At 41.9% G+C, this 20,842-nt stretch overlaps 1 protein-coding gene across 4 annotated transcripts in view; it reads right to left on the bottom strand.

Annotated features, from left to right (window-relative positions):
- Positions 1-20,842, bottom strand: part of LOC144521110 (nuclear receptor coactivator 3-like) — a 65,982-nt gene that overhangs the window by 33,673 nt on the left and 11,467 nt on the right. Inside the window, exon 2 of one of the 4 annotated variants that reach the window (XM_078255427.1) lies at positions 4,401-4,467. The exons of the other annotated variants lie outside the window; for them this stretch is intronic. The gene's annotated coding sequence lies outside the window, so the exon portion shown is untranslated. The remainder of the gene's footprint in view (positions 1-4,400; positions 4,468-20,842) is intronic. 4 annotated transcript variants of the gene reach the window in all.

The following is a 20,842-nucleotide window of genomic DNA, read 5'->3' as shown; positions in this document are numbered from 1 at the left end:
GAGTAAATTACCTAGTTACAGGCCTAATGGGGTAGAGAAAGAAATACAGCGAGATTGCAGGAAAACAGTTGTCACCTGCTTTTAGTTAGTGGGTGTGAAATGAATCAAAATGAGGTAAAAAGCAGGCACAATGAGGCCATATAGTCTGAGGAAGGGGATAGGTTTCTTGACTGTTGATTGGTGTAATGGGTCAATCAGTAAGACACGCCCCTCCATCTCTAACCCCGCCTCTGATGGTCATTCTGCTGCCACAGCAACAAACAGCAAAACACATCTACCTGGATGACCTCCAGCCTATACAATAACAGATTACTGTAAATGTAGTAACTTTGTAGGTTAGAAAAATAAATGAAAGAAATGGCAGAATATAAAATCCCCCTCCACTCGAAAATGTATTTTGCTTATCGTTACTTCACTTGGATGTTTGACCATCACTGAGAATAAGGAGTTTGTTTTGTTGGAAGTTTCTCTGTGCTCAATAACGATTCTGAAATTTTTCAATGGAGGCAGTAGATGCACTTTTATTCTATTACTTTATTATTTATATACATCTTAAAACATGTCCGTAGAGGATAATATTTATGTAAAGCACTTTGAACTGATTTTTATTTATGAAAGGTGCCAATATTAATAAAAATAGGTTATTTAATGTTTTGTGCACATTTGTAGCCTACTGCAGTAAGTGAGTCTGTGTTCCTGGGCATTTCAGCTTTTACATAAAGTAAGACATAAGCAGTAGGTTTTCACTGCGTTGCATTATGGGCTACGGAGGCTGCTGCTGATGAGGAGATAGGCATCTCGGCTTCTGTTCCGATTAAATACTTCCTGTATGAGAGTAGACAAATGGTGGGTCTTTAAAAGTCTTCACTTTTTAATTCTGTAGGACCGACAACCAGCTGCTGAACATTTAAATGATCCAAATATTTTATTGAATAAAACTCCAATGAACTGAGCTGGAAATATCTTATCATCTTGTCTTGGTGTTTTAGTTGATGACATTTTAAAGAGTTACAGTCATTTTAAAACTCATGCACTTTTACAGCTGCAAAACACTCTATGCAAAATAATTCAGACTATCAAATATATAGTGGTATCAACCACTGGCACAGCACACCGTTATCCCACTTTCAGTCCAAGAAAGGGTGAACATAATTTCCTATAAACTACTATGCGATTACTCCACAGTTATTATTATTATTATTATTATTATTATTATTATTATTATTATTATTATTATTACTAATCTCAGAAATGCTCAGACATACTGAATGTACTGCAGGCTGTATATTAACTTTTTATAAGATGACCAACTAAAGGAAATACATCATATGATGAAACACCATCATGTTGAATCTCCAGTGTAAACTATGCCAACCTTGTATAATTTACTGAGCAGGGATATGTATGCAGTGGTGCATTTACTCAAGTACTGCACTTACGTACACGTTTGACGTACTTTACTTGAGTATATTGTATCCATTTTTAGCTACTTTATACACCTAATCCAATAAGTGTCAGAGGTAAATATTTTACTTTTATTCAATAGCTATAGCTACTAGTTACTTTGCAGATGGTGATTTTACATAAAAACATACAACAAATTAAATGATACATTGTTAAAGATTAGACTAACCAACATAAATAAATAAATCTATAAATTAGTTACAATTTGCTCCACATTAACTAGCTACAACAATAAAATGGTGTTTACACCTTATTTGTTCAGTAATAGTAATGCAATAATGAAATACATGTAACACTCACAAGGTAGTTCTTTCACCACTGTATGTATGTAGCAATCCTGAAGGTGCATTCACACATATCAAACAGTAATTAACTTGGGAGACAGAAGAAAGTTTGGCTAGCCGGCTCAACCGCAACCAAGAAAATGGTAGCTGAACGCTGGCTCCCCCCCGCACTCGCTTTGTATAAAACAGTGGTTGGCGTATTTTCTAGACATAGTTATGCTTGAGCTCTCTACAGCAAGGCCAACAACAAAGCCAAATCATCGACTATAGACCTATGGAAAAACGCAGCAGCAAAAGTATCAGTCCTACTGACCTCAACACCACAAGAATTAGAGGGGAGTGACTAGGCAAGGTGTGATTTCTGTTTTTGTTTTCCTCGAGACCTCAGAGGGTGGGAGATGGTTTTTGTTCTTGTTCAATTGTGTTTGTCTGTTCTGTATGTTCCAAAAATGTATCTTAAAAAAATAAATAAAAATAAAATAAAACAGTAATTAAAATAAAAAATAAAAAAATATTTGCTGACAACCAGGAATTAAGCTGTGCCAAAAGTCAGGTGTGAATGGACAGTGTCCTGTATGAAATGCAGGATTTGTGTGTGTGTGACAGTGGTGTAAGATTGAAAGGTTGATATAACTTTGTGGAGATTAAAAAGAATGAAAAAGGAGTGTGAAAGAACAGTATGTCAGTGTAAAGGTGTTTTTTTACAATAAAAAAATGTAATGCAGATAAAACTCAAGCAGAGCACTGCTCGAGATGCCGATGGAGAAAGAGCATCTCTTTTGCTGATGCATGTGTGTGATTATGAGTGAGTGTGTTAAGAGTGTGCGAATAAACTGCAAGACTTTCTTTAGTGGGAATGGCGACATAATTGGTTCCTCACACACGCACAGTGTGGTCTTAGCGAGAGAACATCTTCTTCTCCTCCACCTCTACTTTCCTACTCGCCTCCTTCCTCGCGCTTTCCTTCTCCACAGTGACAGTGAGGAAGCAGATTCACCACAGCACCCTCCCCTCTATTTATTTGCTCAGAGTCCAAAAACTGCACAGCACAGGGGAAAAAAATGATGGGTGGGGTGGGAGGGGTGTAGGAAGAAGAGGGAAAAAAGAGGGGCGGAGGGAGGGAGATACAAACATACACTGCAGATTCAGCTGCACACACGTGGATGAGACACGCACGCATGCACACACAAACACGCACACACTCCTGGTGGAGCATCTAAATCACATTAGCTGGCTGTCTGTCATCCATCACTCCCACAGACAAAATCACATGCCAGAGAGGCAGGGAAACTGCATGGCAACATGCATAACCACCCACAAACAAATGCGGTCACAGAGCAGCCGACACACCTTGAAACCAGACAGCAGCGTGCAGGAGAAAGCAATCCCTCCTTACACACAATATTCCCCAATCAAAAATCAACTTGCATTCACTTGCACGCACATCACTGTCAGCACACATCAACCGTACGTTTGGGGATCCACTCATTCGCCTCTGTGCTCTGCTGCTGCTCTGTGCATTCGGCAAACTTGCATTAACATCAGAGAAAATCAACAATTCCATGATAACACAATGGGGGGAAAAACATACCATTGTTGCTTTAAATATTTAAAGCAGAAGGAGCCAAGCAGGAGCAGAGCGACATCTTGAAAAAATTATATATATTTTTTTTTATCTGTCGGTATCCATCTTCTTTCCCATTAGGGGGATGGGGCCCTTATCTAACTGTGTGTTTGTTTTTGTGCGTTTGTGTGTGCGTGTAGACCCAAATATTTGTTAGGGGTGCCTCTTATCTTAAAGATGGTGCGTGGTCCATGTCAGTAGGGTGCATGTTGAGTGTGTGTGTGTGTGAGCGTGTTTTATCTAATGGGCTTTTTGCGTGACAATTAGCTGGTAAGATTTAGAAGAAGAAGGAGAGAAGAAAAGGTTTTGGGAGGCAGGACAAACTTGATGTGTGCTCTATACATAGACCATATGGTGCCCACTGTGTGGCAGAAGCAGGCAGAGCACCACAGCGCAGCTCTTATCTACTCGTCTATCGAGCCAGTCTCTCAGCTCACACTGTTCTCCCTCCCTCCCTCTCCGTCTTGTTAACTCTGTAACATCCACAGCCTCCTCTCTTAACTCACTGTTTTTTTTTTGGCAGAGAAAGCAAAGAAAAGAAATATTTCAGGCTTCTTTCTTATCCGGCTTCCTCCCATCGCAGACAACCGGCTCTGGCTCTTGTCTCCTCAACACCTTTCCCCGCTAAGTGCTGTGTGCACTCATCGTAGAGCTTAATCCGAACCAAAAAGGATTATTTCAATCGCATTAAAATCTGAAAACTGACAGCCCTCTGTATGTGCCATCTCGCTGATGACAGGCATTGAGGCTATGTTTACACATGCACGTGTGCAGCAAGAAGAAAACACTAAAATAACTACTACATCCTTACAAGATTCCAGGGAGGTAGCAATCAAGTTTTTATGGCCCTAATTCGAGTCGTTTAATATTTGGTATCTGCCAGATACACTGAAATAAAAGCTGTAGACTACTAAATCTGACATACATTATTTTTTACAAGCTACTTGATCCAAATACTGAAGGTCCTACTTCAAAAATATTAAGTTTAAATTGTTGAGATAGAGATTATATATATAATAAAAGTTTACCTGGGAGAATGTGACTCTGATGTGACCTGAGCCGCTAAGACGTATCACTTTGTCGGAGTTGTTGAGACTGCAAAGCAAAAAAAAGGGGATGGATGGATTGCAGCCGCTGATAGCACCATGAATCACTTGCAACCTATATCTGCACCGTCTCAAGATCAGATTCACAAAGGATATTATGCTAATGATATTACAGTGCAAACGCAACCATAAAGTTTTGCAGCTGAGTGAAATTTGCCCTTCCTTTGCATCTGATTGTAATTAATCTATGTGGCGAAGTATAAATGTTGCCTTTGCGCCAAGAACACAGAAGGGAGAAAATGGCAGAGAGAAAAATAAAAATGACATTCTCAGACCGCAAGCTACAGGACCAATGAGGTGCATTCCTTAAAACTTCAGGCAAGGAATTTAAACATGACAGAGAGACACCGTATTTGGGTTTTAATATCCCAGTCTGTCAGTGCTGTTGGTGTTTTAAAATGAACACCTTTAAACTTTAAAAGAAGATGGAATGATTTAAAGCGGACACCCCTTATAAATATGCTTCATTACCACCAACTCTCCGAAGACGCTAATAATTTTCCTGTTACTGCGTGTCACTGTTTTGCAATGAGGCTCATTTGCAAAGAAAGAAGCCATTTTTTTGCGCCAAATGTATGCACATTACCTAATTTTAATTATGTGCAAACAGCACAGAACAACAGGATGCTATTTGCTTGGCAGTGCAACTAGGGGTGCATTTTATCCTTTGTGGGTGTTTTGAGAATTACAGGGTTTCTTTTTGTTTTATCTGTGCAGGTTTAGCGACTGGAAAAGCCGATCAAGCCTTTGGTGAATTTGCCAGTCCACTAGTGACTATACAGTGGTGTTAGAGTGGAGCTTCTTCCTGCACTTAAGATCTTTGGCTGAGTACACACACCGGCTGCAAAGAGTATGTTAACCAGACAAGTCAAATGTTGGCCTGCTGTCAAGTTCGTCACCTAAATAACATGCAACCAGTTCTTTTAACTGGACCGTCATTGCTGCTGCTACATGAATGTAGCAATGTTTCGTACACTGAGCTTTGCTAATGTGAAAGAGAGAGGCTGACAGATTTGTTAGCGCTGTAGCTCATCAGATAATGTACAAAATTAAAACACAGAAGAGTGCAGTGGTGAAGAAGGGATCAGATTTTGATCACTTTAGCAAATACAGATCTGTTAAAGATAGCCTACGGATACTAAAGATCGGTTTGAGACATAGATCGTCTACTTGTGAACAGCAGCAACAATTACAGTACTCCAACACACTGTAGTTAAGAAAATGCTAATGGCCGAATGCAGCTGCAAGCCCGTGTGTCCATGTGCATGCACGCAGCATCAAAGCAGTAAGCGAGAGGGCTGCTCTTTCAGTTGGCTCATGAAATCATTTATTTGCCCACTCCGCACACACACACGCACACACAAACACACTCCCCCCAGCCGTTTGATGTGTAATGAGAGAAACCATTAGCAGTAAAAATGGGCTCTCCCCGCCCTGCCGCTCAGCAGATCTTAGTCAGAGCCACAGTTACATGTCTATTTATACATTCACTCCTCTTTAGATTTTCTTCATCTCTAACAGGGAGCAGTTTGCAGTTTGCATTCCTCCTGCCCTTCTCTCCCTGTCTTCTTCTCCTACTGCTCCTCTCCCTCTGTCTCTACCCTCCCATCCCCCCTCTCTGGCTGTCTCCTCCCTCTCTATACCCTTCCCCCAGCTCTTTCCTGCTCTGTGCCTCCCTCCCTCCCTCCCTCTGTCTCATCAGGCTATATGCAGCAAGGCACAAATTCATAGGGGGAAAGAGAGACAGCAAAGGAGAGCTGGAGAGATGGGGGGGGGGGGTTGAAACAGAGAGATGGTTTGGACTGAAAGGGAGCAAAACAAGAGCGAATGACCGACTAATGGGGAATGAAGGGGCGAGAAAGAGTCAGAGAGAAAAAGTGAGAGAGGGAAAAGGAGGAGGGATGGGTGGTTGGTGGGAGAGCAGCGAGGAGGAGGAGGAGGAGGGAGAATAGCTCTTGCTACAGCGATGGGCGTTCCTCTCCCGGTTCCTGCGAGGTCAAAAGTTTACCGTGGTTTTAATTTCACCTTTCCACAGCCAATCAGAATGTGTCTCCTGCTGCTGGGGGAACTTTGACCCACTCGGAGAATTTGACTGTAAAGATCTAAAGCGCGCCTCTGCTTCACCACCAACAACGCTCTGGTTTTCTCCTTTTTATATTTATTCCCATCTTTTCTAAGCAGACATCCCCCTGCAGGTTTATTTGTCTTTCATCAGAGAGGACCAAAAAAAACAGTTGTTGTTGATCTAAGGGGATTGCGAGAAAGGGGATGAAAAATAGGAGGATTTATTTTTTATTTTTTTGCATTTTAGTACTTTTCCTCTGCTTTCCAAAACAGATGCCACCTAGGCGGCGTGTGGGTCGAAAACCACAAGATCAACAGGACGCCTCGGCACTAACACACAAATCCACAGTCCATGTTCACGTCACTCGATCAGAACAACATACACAAATAATCACAGACCAAGTGCCCCGCAGTGTTGGTGGGTGTAAGAACCCCTGTGTGTGTGTTTATATGTGTGCAGGCATGTGAGAGTGGAGAGAGTGCAAGTATGTGTCTATGAAGGGGGAGGAGGCTACAATTAGATCATAGCATCAGAGAAGGGAGGGGCGGCTCTGCAAATAGAGCGAGCAGAGTCGGCATGGCTGGCGACAGTAAGTAGAATGGCTTCAAGCCTCTTGTAAAGGAGACTAGTCTGGTGTTTGTGTGAGTGTGTGTTTTTCTCTATAGCCTCTTCATCACTGTCTGTGTGTGTGTATGTGCGTGTTTGATTAATTAACAGCCACGGCCACTGAAGAAGCTCCCTGTTGTTCTATTCTCCCCACATCAACCACACAATTGCCCCCAACCTCCTCATCCTCCATCCAACTGATTGTGACACACACACACACGCACACACACACCTTTGTAACAGACTCCGAGATGTATAGCCACCTTCCACCTGTAGCTGACTTTCTCTTCACAGATGCTACATTTTCATCCAGCTCTCCACCCAGAACATAAAATATCTGTCTGTTACAGTCAGCTGCACTTCAAGGACAACTCTGGTGATATTCCATAATTTTCTTACTGTCAACAAATCCCATTATACCCAACAACAAATGTATACTATTATCAGGTATTTTCTGTGTATCCAAAGCCTGATATATCTTAGTCATCTGTGCCATAGTGTGTTCAAGTTGCCAAGTTCTTTTATTGTTGTTAAAATTATTAAAAACACACCAATGAGACGAATTGTTGCCTTGAGTGACAATTTCCCTCATTACCATGAACGTGGGCACTTTAGTTTATTTTCAGTCACTCCCACATACACCGACCTGATGCTGTAAACACACAGTAGAGCACCAAATCCACAGCTGAAAATAGTCCCCAAAAATACACTATTTACTCCTTTTTAAGTAACTTATGCCAAAATCTACAGTGGCCAGCTGTAGACATTATATAGCCTTTTTAAATCATGGAACTATATACTTATACTACACTGTATATACTACAGTATATACACAACTATATACAGACAATATTTGCAGGATGTCCAACAGAACACAACCTTTCAAACTATCAAATGATGATGCAAAATTTGCAAAAAGTACTTGGATAAAAATACAGCTACTGACAGCCAACCAACAAGTAGAGAATTGCCTCTCTTCACTGAGATTTATATTTCCACAACCACCAGCCATTACGACCCCTTAAATGTCCCAAGTAAACAGATCATTTTACATCTCCCCCTTTCTCTCCAAGTGGCGTTTCATACATTTTTCTCTCAATGCTTCATTCTCTCTTTTTCTGACCAGTTCTCAGGTGAGACAGAGGAGCAGTGCTGTGTTTTGTGGCAGTGTCAAATTCAGGTGGATTGATAATGGTAGCGGAGGTGTAAGAAGACATTGCAAGCAACTTCCTGATCCATTTATTATCAGCCCAATCCACAATGTGAGCATGTGCAAGTTGTTTCCTGAGCTTTGGCTAAAGTTAGTTTCAAAGTCATACGAGTTAAAATATTGATTTGCAAGCACTTTAACCTGACTAAGTTGCTTCAGTAAAGTGGTCTTGAGGGATAGAGGCCTCAGTGTTACCCTAGGGTTTATGATTACACAGTAAATGGACTGTTTGAGAAACACTTCAAATGTAACAATGTCAACTGCATTGGCCATTCTTCTGCTGCTTGAAATCCCATAACACCGACAACCTTTCTTTTGAGCAGGAGAAGCAAATAAACTGTGAAGCAGACGAAAGCTTGTTGAAAAATCAGAATCATCGTGACACTAACCCTTAGCCAGGACCTTAGTTTGTTTTGTTGGTAAATAGAAACTCTAAAAGCGCTCAAGAACAAACACACCCTGCGCAGTGTTTGTCATAGCATCATAATCACACAGCAACAAGTAGCCCAACCCCCTCCCCATAACTCCTCCGGCTATATTTCTGTTCTTTTGTGCAGCTGAAGTGTGTCAGGACAAAGGTTAAATGTAGAGCAGTCACAAATTAGTACTGACTAGTGTGTATTTCTGGGTAATGTGATGCTAAAGGAACAAGTAAAGTGACAGAATACATACAGCATGCAGCAAAGCAAAGAATAGAATCAGTGAAGAATTGTTTGCATGTTAGCTTTGTAACCAGTCTCCAGGTTCACCAATCAAACCTTGTGAATGTGTTTAAACTATTTCGACCAAGGTTTCATACAGCCGGACAGCCAAACGGTTCTCTGAAATGACTAAACTCAAGGTGAGACATGAGCAGTAACCGGGGTATGGTCTTGCCCCGGTTAAGTGAATAACCGGGTTATGCCAGTTCTCCCCGTATACATGAGCGGTAAAGAATGGGAACAATGACGGGAGTAACTCTACCTCCGGTACAGTAGGTGGCGCTCTGGCTTTTTCTTCCAGTTGACCTATGTCAAAATAACACAGGCCACTAAATTAGTAGAATTTAACAACTTAATGTTTCATTCACACACTATTGTCACAGTGTAGGAAAGCACAGTGCTCTTAATAGATGACTGACAACTTGTTCGGCTCATTATATCTGTAACCGGTGTCGCCCAGTGACGTGTTAGCTAGCTAACGTTTACATTAGCCAGCGGCCTCCGCTTTTTTACCGAGACAGTGTTGACAGCCCCGGAGCGTGCGTCCCATGTAGGCTGAATCCTTGACAGCGGCCTGGGGTCGAATCTGACCCACAGCCCTTTGCTGCATGTCGTCCCCCTCTCTCTCCCCTTTCCTTTAAACTATCCTGTCAATTAAAGGCCATAAAAGCCGGCAAAAATAAATAAATAAATAAATAAAAAAAAGGTGTATACATGCAGGAATACCCCGGTTACTGAAGGAGTTCTCTTGGTCGGTTAACCGGGTTACGAGAACTCCGATTTTAACAGCGTAAGGTGTTTACATGGCGTTTGAGAAATCGGGGTATTACCTTAACTTAAACTGTATGCAAATGCACTGATAGAAACTGGCAGGATTATAAACTGTGTGCTACACCTGAGTTCCTCTGTACTGCAATACTTGCTGTCGCTTTTGGAGACAGCAGGAAGTCAATCAAAAACTCCAGTTCAGTGATTTAGATTCAACTTACTACTGATAGTTTCCTGTTTTACACCACTTTACTCTGATTGTCATTCTGATTTTGATTTCTTCTTCTTCTTCTTTCAATTTCCAGCAGACTAGGCACAGGATGTGCATTGCTGCCTACTGCCGGTTAAGCCCATTGTGGCTAAGCTTGACAGCTAACACTTCCCGCAGCTGCTTCACAGTAAAAGCTAGCTAAATCAAAAAGAAAATGAGTGAGTATTGCACAGTGGACCTCTATAGCAAAGAAGCAAAACAATTTGTTCTTTGACAAAAAGCTAGGATTAGAACACCTTAAGGTGCTTACAAACCAACCAGACAGCCGACCGTCGGCAGAAAAGGCAGTCGGACTGATCAGTCGGGTCCCCGAGGTCCAAAAAGTGCCTCAGAACACACCGATACGATACGCTCTGTGCGTGCGCGAAACATAATACGTCTCCATAGCAGGCGGCGCTGCTCTGTATTGTTTCCATTAACAGTCTGATTGTTTCCCAGAAAATTAAAACCGGCAGCTGATTGGACGAACGCGTCACGTGGTTCTTTTTTCTCTGGAAATTCACAGCCACTGTCATGGCGGCTTGTTCAGAATACAATCTCATATTATACTAAAATAGTTCACCGAAACGTGTTTCTGAAAACATTTTAAGCGAGAAATAGGCCATCCAGTTGCTGAATCTGTCTTCATTTCAGATCGACAAAGGTTAGTTTAAAAGATTTTCGTCAGATTTTGAGAGGGTCATCCGCTCACCATTTCCGGGTGAGTCCCGACTGCCCTGTCTCCGACTGAACATGTCGGGTCGGCCAAAATGAAGGCCGACAGCTCCTCGGACGGACGACGGCACGGAACACCCCGAACAGACTTGAGTCACTGATCTCGCCAGGCGGTCCGACGGCCGATAATCGGCTCTGTGTGTCAGCACCCTTAAAGTTCACTGTTCCTTTTCACTGTGAAGCCGCTGCAGGAAGATCCGTGGAATTGAGATCAGAAGGTGCGGAGAGTATCAGGAAACAGTAAAGCTCATTTCTGTCTATATGATAGATCTTAACACATGCAGAAAAGTTTCTCAATTATAATTTTTATAAATAGCTTTAAAATGATTGAAGACAGACCCCCTCCCTTTCTTTTTTTACACGCATCTTATTTTGTAAATCATCGTGATCATGGAAGTGGTATGAAGCTGCTTCCCTATACTCGTCGTCCCAGATTTCTATAACTTAACCATACAGACCAGAATACAGAGACAAAAATGTTGACCTGGTTCAACTTTTGCAATATGACATCATGCTAGTCTGGCTATCACCAGACCAAGCTCAATCTTTTAGGATTGAACATTAGCCTGGGGAGTCTGCTCTGTATTTTCTACTGCACAAGAGGCGTGATCAATGGGCATAGTTCAAATGACTCTGTACGCAACTGGATAGTCCTTCAACCAATCAGACCAACGATCCGGGTGACGTAGCAGCTACAGCAGCGGGTTGCTGCACTTCGGTGGCCGCTATGTTGACTGTAAACAAGAAGCTGCTTGGTCGCTTCTCTATCGTCATCGTGTTAAACCCTCAAATAGCACGCCAGGTGGATAAGCCAGTTTGTGATTGGTCCCCGCAAAATTGTAACAGAAGCAGGATAGATAAATGTACAGGTTTCCAGCCTGAGCTGCAGGGCGAAATCAAATCGCCGGCAGATCGGACTAGGTTTACCCAGTCTAACGTCATGCTGCACTGGTAAACCAAAGAGATGCAAGCACATATTCCTGGTAGATTACTGTTTAACGTGAAGAGGGTAGCTGTACGAGGAATTTGTATAAATTATTTTTTTGTCAGGATAACCTCCTCCAATTGTAAAATCCTGTCTACTGCTGCACAGTGTTTGCCACCTGGAAACTCATGAATCTTTTACTTAAATTGTGCTTCCTGGATCATATTTCATCTTCTCCATGTTTCTTTTTTTTTGTATCACAGTGCTATTTTGGGTCTGAACGCCCACTAAGCACCTGAGCATACCTGGCTAGTCGCTGTGGGCACAGACCATAGACTGTATATAGAATGGACCAACAGATCCCGTTGCTCTGGACGGAGACTAGTGAAGGCCATTAGAAGCACTTTTCCGGTGAGTGCCGAGCGTTACTGCGCAGCCTCCAACTGAGAGACACGACGTAAATGTGACGTGAGCAACCTGTCTGAAAGTTGGAAGTCTTCTGGTAGCTGTGCCAAGAGAAATCTCAATCATTCCGAATATTGCAGAGACGGAGAGCGTACATATATGTAAGGAGATAACATGGACACAGGCTAATTATTGCTAACTAAAATGCTAGTTAACATTAGTAATTAAACTTAAACAGTTAATGTATGTCGAAACTGCCTGTAAGCTTCTCCTGTACTATACGGCAATTCCTCTACTATGCGACAGTAAGTCGCGTGGTTATGACACAATTGTTAGCCTATTTTTACAAAAACGTCTACTACGGAGCCATAACGTGAGGTACAAAGTAATGGAGCCTTTTATACATTGTCGTGTTTCTTTAGAAATAAACAATGGACAAATAAAGTCTTTAAACTCTTCAGATGTAGTTATTCGCTGTCAAAGTGACGTCAAAATGAATGGCAGTCAATGGGATGCTAACGGCAGGTGAGTGCTTGTTAGCATCAAAATGGCGCCATAGGAGGCACGCGTTGTGAGGAGAAGCTTACCCCCTTGGTACAGACTTCCAGATGTTACACACCAGTCTGATCATGTGAAGAGTTTCCCAACACTATATAACACTTTGTTCTTTGCTGAACACCACTGACCAGAACTTAAGGTCGAACTAGAAGTGTCCTCCAGGTAAATTATTAATGACTCGTTTTCTTTTCCTCCTTGTACCTTTGCTCCTCCACCGTCCGTTTCCTCTCCCCTTTCTCTGCTTTGATTATTGTTTTCTCACTCTGCCTCCCTCTCATCCCTACCTTCTCCTTTTCCCTTCCCTCCACCCTCTCTCTAGTGTAGAGATGGTGTTATTTTTAGCCCTAGTGAGATAGGGAGAGAGATCGTGCTGGGCCAACACGTACTCTCCACAAGGCCTTGACTGGAGACCTGTCACCAAGGTGTGAGAGAAGAACAGTTTTCAGTTAACACAGTGTGTGCATGCGTTTCCACCGTGCATGTTTCCTGTAGTATCCCATAGACCTTAAGCTGCCTTCATTCGAGTAGACCAAAATGTCCCTGTGATAACAGACATGCACCCTAAATAAAGGTACAATCTGTGATGCAAATGTAAACAAAGGGCAGCTTCGCCACCAAAACTCAAAACAGGATTACAGCAGTAATGTTCAAATGTGAAAAACATATAAAATTGTGATGGGTTAACATTTCTTTGTGGCTAAAATTGAGATGGTGATGATTCAGTGTGATTGGGGTTTAAAGGGTTCAGCTCCTGTTTAGATTTTTATGATCGTCAGCCTTGAGTTTCACAAAAACAATTAGCTTTTTTTCTATTATCTATGCGGTTGCCAGAGCTCTGATGTTGTATTGGTTAGCGTACAGGTTCATGGACCAGTTCAGACAATGTAGAGAGTTAAGTTTCAATCTTAGCCAGCGTTACTTAAATGGCCGTCATCTTCTTGTTGATGTGTTTAAACAGGTCGTCTTTGGTCTTCTGGATGGCATTCAGCATGTCAGCAAAGTTCACCCGTTCGTTAACGGTGCACGGCATGGATGAAACAGGTTGATTACATAGATTTTTTTTAGCTGAGGGTTTGAGCCTGCCACCCAACAGTCAGTGGTGAATTCAGCCATATCACATTATGGTATGGGATGCAGAATAGAGAAGTTATTGGAGTGCACATTAGGGAGTTAACAAAAGCACAGTCACACCGGTCATGTTGATCAGTTAACATTACAACGCTGCCAGCACTCTTTGATGATGGTTCTATATCATACCTGGAATTTATACACTCAACACAATTATAGATTTGGCTTTTAAGTGTTATTGAGCAAGACATTAAATCCATACCCACTAAAGGGGGACAAATTGAGTGGGATGGGGGGGAAATGAAAACAAATGAAAAGGGTATAATATTAAAATCAGATCAACAAACAGAAATATATCTACAAAATATACATACAAAACATAAAAATACAGGAAGATACATTTCCAAGTGTGATCTTTATCTAAAAACATCCTGAATCGCAGGTTGTAAGCCCTTCTCAGTTTCATAACCAGTATGAATATATTGTTACGAGCAGATGCTACTGAAGTGTTGGCAGTGTAAAAAAACAGTGAAGCAGCTGCCTTGGTCAGGGACACTTAGGGTGATTTGCAGTGGCGTAGCATGTCATTCAAGTCACAATGATGCAGCAGCTTTGATTTGTTGTGCTTTCTGTCAAATCAGGATATAGGAATGGAACAGAGAGGAAAACCAATCTGATCCAACGGGTAATCAGCTACGGAGACTAAAAATGAGTTGTATTTAATGGAAGGGACCAAAAAGGAATAGTTCAAAAATCTGTGTTGGTTTTATTTTTGAAATTTGTATTTTACTTCACAGTACACTGCGGGTATTATTTGTCTAAAATGAATGCATGTTATATATAAATGAAGCTAGAAGGGTGACATTTTCCATTTTTTTTCACATCTGCCCTCCTGTTAATCCATAGTTATCAATTTAAATGGCTGCGCCTACACACATATTTGTCCAGGCAGGTTTTCACAGGAGAGGAAAAGGCAGCATTTCTTCCATCACACTGCACCTGAATCTACCAGCGATGTCAGCAGTCTGTCAGTCTGTCACCAGCAGCCTTCTAGATCTGCAGGCAAGCCAAAGCTGTTCACTTGATGGTTACCTGAGTGGGCAGCTGAGTCCAACGGGAGATGATATTTCATCCTGGGCAACGTGTCTAACTGAGACACAGGAACATGCACGTATACACAGCGAGAAGAAGGAGAGGAGAGTCTTAATGCAAGCGAAGCCTTCTTTTTGGATAAAGTCTGATTTGCTGGACAACACTTCAAAATACACAAACAACAGCTATAAAAAGCTCCCAAAAGAGGAACACGAGAAGAACCGGAATCTTTGTATCACATTGCATCAAATCAATATTTAAATTCTGGCCCCTTTTCCTCTAAGAAGAGCATGCAGATGTCACTGCCTGTTTACTATGACTCGGATCTTAGATCTTACATCTTAAAAGAAATGAGAGAGGTGGGGGAGAAGAAAAGCTGATTCAACCAAATACGCTCCCTCCCCTCTGCCTAAGCTGAGGCCGATGCATGGAGGGCTTCTTCCTTCTTCCCAGCTGGCAGAAAGAGATGGGTGAAGGTAGTAACTGCATAGTCCTCCATCCACAGCAGAATGTGAAATTCAGCAGTTTGACTAAAGCCTGAGCCTGCGTCCTCTCTGCATGTCATGAGCACGCTTTTAAAAATCTCCTTAGTCATATGTTTCACTGAGCTGTCTAAATGTCTCTTTCACAAAATGGGATTCATTGGGGTTAAAGGCATTGATAACAGGGGCAGGGTGAGAATTTCTGCTTATCGCTCACCGAGCTGTTCGTTCCTGCCGCTTCAGGCCGCTCTGCTCAATATCGCTCCAAGCTCAACTCAGATTTCACCTAGCTTCGCTCAAATCGCTCACCACTCTCTACAAAAAAGAAAAAGAAAAATAGCTGCGTTGTATTTATCAGATGAATGGCACCCGCCCTCCCTCCATGCCACCAGTGCCTGGAGCTCCGCCGGCAAAAAGTCCACCAGATGACGGGCCACTGGTGGCTTGGAGGGAGGGCAGGCGCCGTTTATCGGCATACTGCTCGCACTGCAGTAACAGAGACGGGCTCGGTCATACTTCAAACTCATGGTGTTAGCGGTACTGGAGGGAAGTTGGAGCAAGATGGAGCGGGAGACAAGGTGACGCTCCAACTTTTTAAAAATCCAGTGTCCACTCCATCCAAAACCAGTGGTGGAATGTTACTAAGTACATTTACTCAAGTACTGTACTTAAGTACAAATTTGAGGTACTTGTACTTACTTAAGTCTTTTTTTATGTCACTTTCTACTTCTACTCCACTACAAGAGAAAATATTGCACTTTTTATTCCACTACATTAATCTGACAGCTTTAATTACTTTACAAGTTACAATTTTTAGACACAAAACACATGTAGTTTATAAAATACGATGTTATTATAAATTAAACTACCCAAATATATAACGGCCAACAGATGAAATGAAGTGTTTTAACACTCTTTTTGATGCTTTTGAAGCTTTTTTGGACACAATACTCTGTTGAAAGCGGGAAAAAAGGGTCGAAAGCGTCACTTTAGTTTCCAGTTTCTAAAACGTGAGGATTTTTCTGCATCGAGTACATTTACTTTAATGCTGGTAATATAAAGGTTATAATGTACAAAACTTTAAGTAAATAAAAATGTAGTCCAGCTAGGCGTCTTTTCTGTGGTGTGCTGTTATCAGCTACTTAAACAAGAAACCTTGGGGAAAAAACTGAAAGTAAAAGCTTCTGCTACATGAAATCATCTTCCCACTTTCAGAAATCTCCATTATTATTGAAACCACATGTTTCAATCCTATTCTGAGTGGCTTGTAGCTTGTTCAGTTAATACAGTTATTTTAAGTTATTCGTTTTTATTGTTGTGTTGTTCGTGTGGACCCCAGGAAGACCATTGACTAGCTAATAGGGATCCAAATAAAGACTAAAGAATACAGCAATTACCAAAGCTATTGCTCATGCAAGGTGCCGATGTTACAGTATGTTGTAAATGAGCCTGACAGGCGGAACGGATAAACAAGCCTCTGTGACATCACAACACCAACAGTGGGACCTCGGATGGGATGCGGAGGGGCAGCCAATCAGATGAATCCGGCTTTGCCGGCCTGCTGCTCCACACCAAGGTGACGAGGTGGGGGTAGCAGACCTTGGAGTGCTCTCCCGCTATCCTGAGATGAGTGATGCTGCCGTTAGTGGCACTGGAAAGAGGAGCTGGTGGATGGAGATGGCGGTATATATATTATATATATATATATATATATATATGTGTATGTGTATGTGTGTGTCAGGAAAAGAGTGATATAGGAGGTGTGGCAGTTGAGGAACAGCAGTGAATTAAGTTGAGGAGGTGGTCACGTAACAGCCGGGTTCAGGCAGAGTTGAAGCCACTTGCTCACTGTGCTACAGCTGGTAACATTTACCTCAAGTCCTACCCCATAAATGTGTGTGTGTGTGTGTGTGTGTGTGTGTGTGTGTGTGTGTGTGTGTGTGCGCGCGCAGCTAAAGGAGCTCTAAAACACAAACTAGGTCTGGATTTTTACAATGGAAAATAAGTAACAAAACAGAACTCCCCTTCTTAGACACACACAGACCCTTCTGAGGACCCCTTTAATAAGCATCCATTACCTTACAGTAACAAGAAACATGAAACTAACCTCCTCCTAGCCTAAAATCCAGCTCTTCTCTGCCCAGGGCTCACAAAAAGGTGACAGATTGCGTTATCTTACTCTCTTTTAAGCAATGATACACCTACACATCGCCCCGTAAACCATCATGTCACTGACCAGAAAAAGCGACATGATTCCTCCCTGCTCTCCCTGAAAAGTTGGTTTGTGAAAATCCTATGGGCTGAAATATGTGTCACCAGAAACTGAATTTGAATCGTTTATATTTGAATTGCTAAACCTGAATAATTGCATTGAAAAACTTTTCAGCTGTAATATCTCAGCAGCCACTAGATGGATTATCATGTCATTTAGCACAGACATTCATAGTCCCCTGAGGATGAACCCCACTGACTTTGGTGACCCTCTGACTTTTCATCTAGTTCCACCATCGGGGCGAAATTTGTCCAACATGACCAAATATCTGCAAAACTAATGACATTCCCATCAGCCTCAGCTGTACTTTGTGCTTAGTGTTAATTAGCTAATGTTAGCATGCTAGCCCTCTAAACTAAGATGGTGAACATTACACCTGCATTACATCAGTCATTTTGAGCATGTTGCCATGATAGTATTAGCATTTAGCAGAGTAGCTAGCATGGCTGTAGACTCGTCTTGTTTTCTCTATTTACTGCGTGGAGCTACAATTCACTAGGTATTCATCGCCTGACATGCTGAGGTTTTCTGATACAGATTGCGACCAAGATTTTATTTGACCCAATTTTGCACAGTGTGACATACAATGAACCTGAAATATTGCTGCTATCACACAATGTGTTGGGGTCTTTAAAAAGGTACAATGTGTGCTGTACTGAGTCCAGTCAAACATGCAGCAGAGCCCACGAGGGATGCTGCAGCCCTCTGAGGAGAGGAGAGGAGAGGAGGTGGAAGAAGCCCCAGGTAGCCTCACAGCAATGCACCATTAGAGAAAGGAAAACACAAAGCCAAGCTCGCTTCTTTTCCAGCCACTGTATCCCTCTCTCTCCCACTGACCAGCTAAATATTTTATCAGCTGGCAAAAGAACCTACAAGCCCCAAGGCCAGGGGTTCTTTTTTGTTTGTTTCTTTATTGAAGAAAGTAAGTGTGTGTGTATGTATGTCGATATGTGTGTGTGTGTGTGTGTGTGTGTGTGTGTGTGTGTGTGTGTGTGTGCGTGTGTTAGATGGGGAGGGGACAGAACAGAAGTGCTTTTGATTGGTCACTTTGAAGTAGTTTGTTTCTCTCTCTCTCTCTCTCTCTCTCTCTCTCTCTCTCTCTCTCATCCCATCCCATGTGCAGCACGCTGCTCAGTTCAGAACTGGATGAACGACCTTGAGCAGGCACACAGGGCTGTGTTGCCATGGCAACGAAGCCTCGCGCAACCAGTAACAGCTGGATGCAACAGCACTCCCTGAATTTTAGCGGGAGTCGCCACGTTAATAAAACGACTCCAACGTCTCCTCCCCCCTCCTCACTATCTGCCGCCCCTCCATCATAACACACACACACACACACACACACACACACACACACACACACACACACACACACACACTTAAGTGCTATGATTCAGGCGTAAAGAACATAAAGTCCTGGGCACCAGCTAACTGCATACCGCGAGAAAGAAGCGCAACGAAGAACAAAAAGACTAGAGGAGGAGAAAAAGACAAAAATCAAGAGTGAACCACAGAACAGGGAGAAATGCACCGAGATGGGCACTTGACATTCCTCTCACACAAGAAAAAGCTCTCAGAAAAATAAAGCAGCAGAGGACATGAGCTGCACTGAGGCATTCTGGGGAAAGAAAGGAAAGTGAAACCGAGGAAATGCAGTCAAGTTGACAGTTGTTCTGATGGTGCATCAGCTCATCCCTGTTTGATATTTAGTTATTACATTATCACAGACATATGTATAAACTACTTTATAGGTCCTCACTGTAACTTTCCCCCTAAAAAATGTTTAAACACAAAATACATTTTTCTACACCTAATGACAAAACAAAGATCAATTGGATCACCTGACATGCCAAATAACAGAAATGAATGACACATTTCTCAGATCAATTTCAGACCACAGCAAGGACATGACCTGTGTTTGCTGTTACTGAACGGGTCAGCGCCTGTTGACCTAGTTTCAAGACTCGTTCCAGATCAGTGTTTAACAATACAAACATTACCTTAAAGATAAAGTGCATAGTTTCTGTCTCCCCCATGAGGAATTCTAAGTATTGACAACAAAACTGTCGGCACACCCACATAATACAAGCCTTCCGTGATTGCGCACCACCCCCACCCCTCCTCCACACAGTTACTTGTAACCAAGGAAGACACGGAGGATTAAAAAAAAACATGGACTCTTCTGAAGAGGTAATTATCTTCACTCGATTTTCTGTGTGCGAAAGCCGCTGGACTACACAACCTTCTGAACATAGCGATACTGAGAAATACAGAGAGTTGTGTGGAGCTGATAGTCTTAATTAGCTTTGTAGCAACTCATTTGGCAATGGCTTGAATGTAACAGACATTCATTAATATCAAAAAGTTACGCACTAAAGCTTTAATAACAATAAAATGTAACAATTTATACATTGCAGGCTTTTTTTCATCATCAATTAATCTGTAAAGTAAAAAAAGTCAGTCATTAGTCCAAGATGATATCTTCAAAATGCTCGTTTTGACCGACTTAGAGAAACAACAGTGAATAATAACTTTAGGGTCACCAAGGAATTACTAAAGAATTAGTATAACCATTTCTAGCTAAAAGTATAAATGTTATAAGTTACAGGTATATCGAAAATATAAAGTTGTATTGTTTACCTTGGTGTTATTGGTGGAGGTTTTGTGGCTTAGCTTACTTATACAGTGGCATGGACGTGATACAATGTATTAAATATATGCTCATTGGGCTACTTTATTCATTAACGCGCAATAAAACAATACACTGTGCAATACACTTTAGTGGCATGTAAACATAATTTATTCCAAAGGAAGTGTGATAAACACACAGGATTTTCCACCTTAACATGTGATAACACGTCATTTTCCACCATGCATCCTGGTGATGGAGATGGGTCCCAGCACCAGAGGTGGGCCCAAGCTTGGAGCTCTGCAGCAGGATATTATTGCGGCTTAAGTACAACCCTTGTTGCATGCCGTTCCCCATCTCACTCCCTCAATGTAGTGGAGGTTGGCAGCGAATTCTTGTCTTTTTACACTAAATTCAACACTTTTAAATATTACAAAAATGCAAACATGACTGCAGAAAGTGGGTTGTTTCAAAAGATGAATGTTTATTTTAAAAGAAAATAAATGTAATGTCACACACACCATCTACCATTTAGATTCTCAAATGTAAAGAAGGATTTATTCAAGCTCTGGTATAAATCTGAAGTATAGCGGTGATG

This window comes from Sander vitreus, chromosome 7, assembly GCF_031162955.1.
Source record: "Sander vitreus isolate 19-12246 chromosome 7, sanVit1, whole genome shotgun sequence".
NCBI classification, from domain to species: domain Eukaryota; kingdom Metazoa; phylum Chordata; class Actinopteri; order Perciformes; family Percidae; genus Sander; species Sander vitreus.
This window is presented reverse-complemented; position numbering and strand designations above follow the sequence as displayed.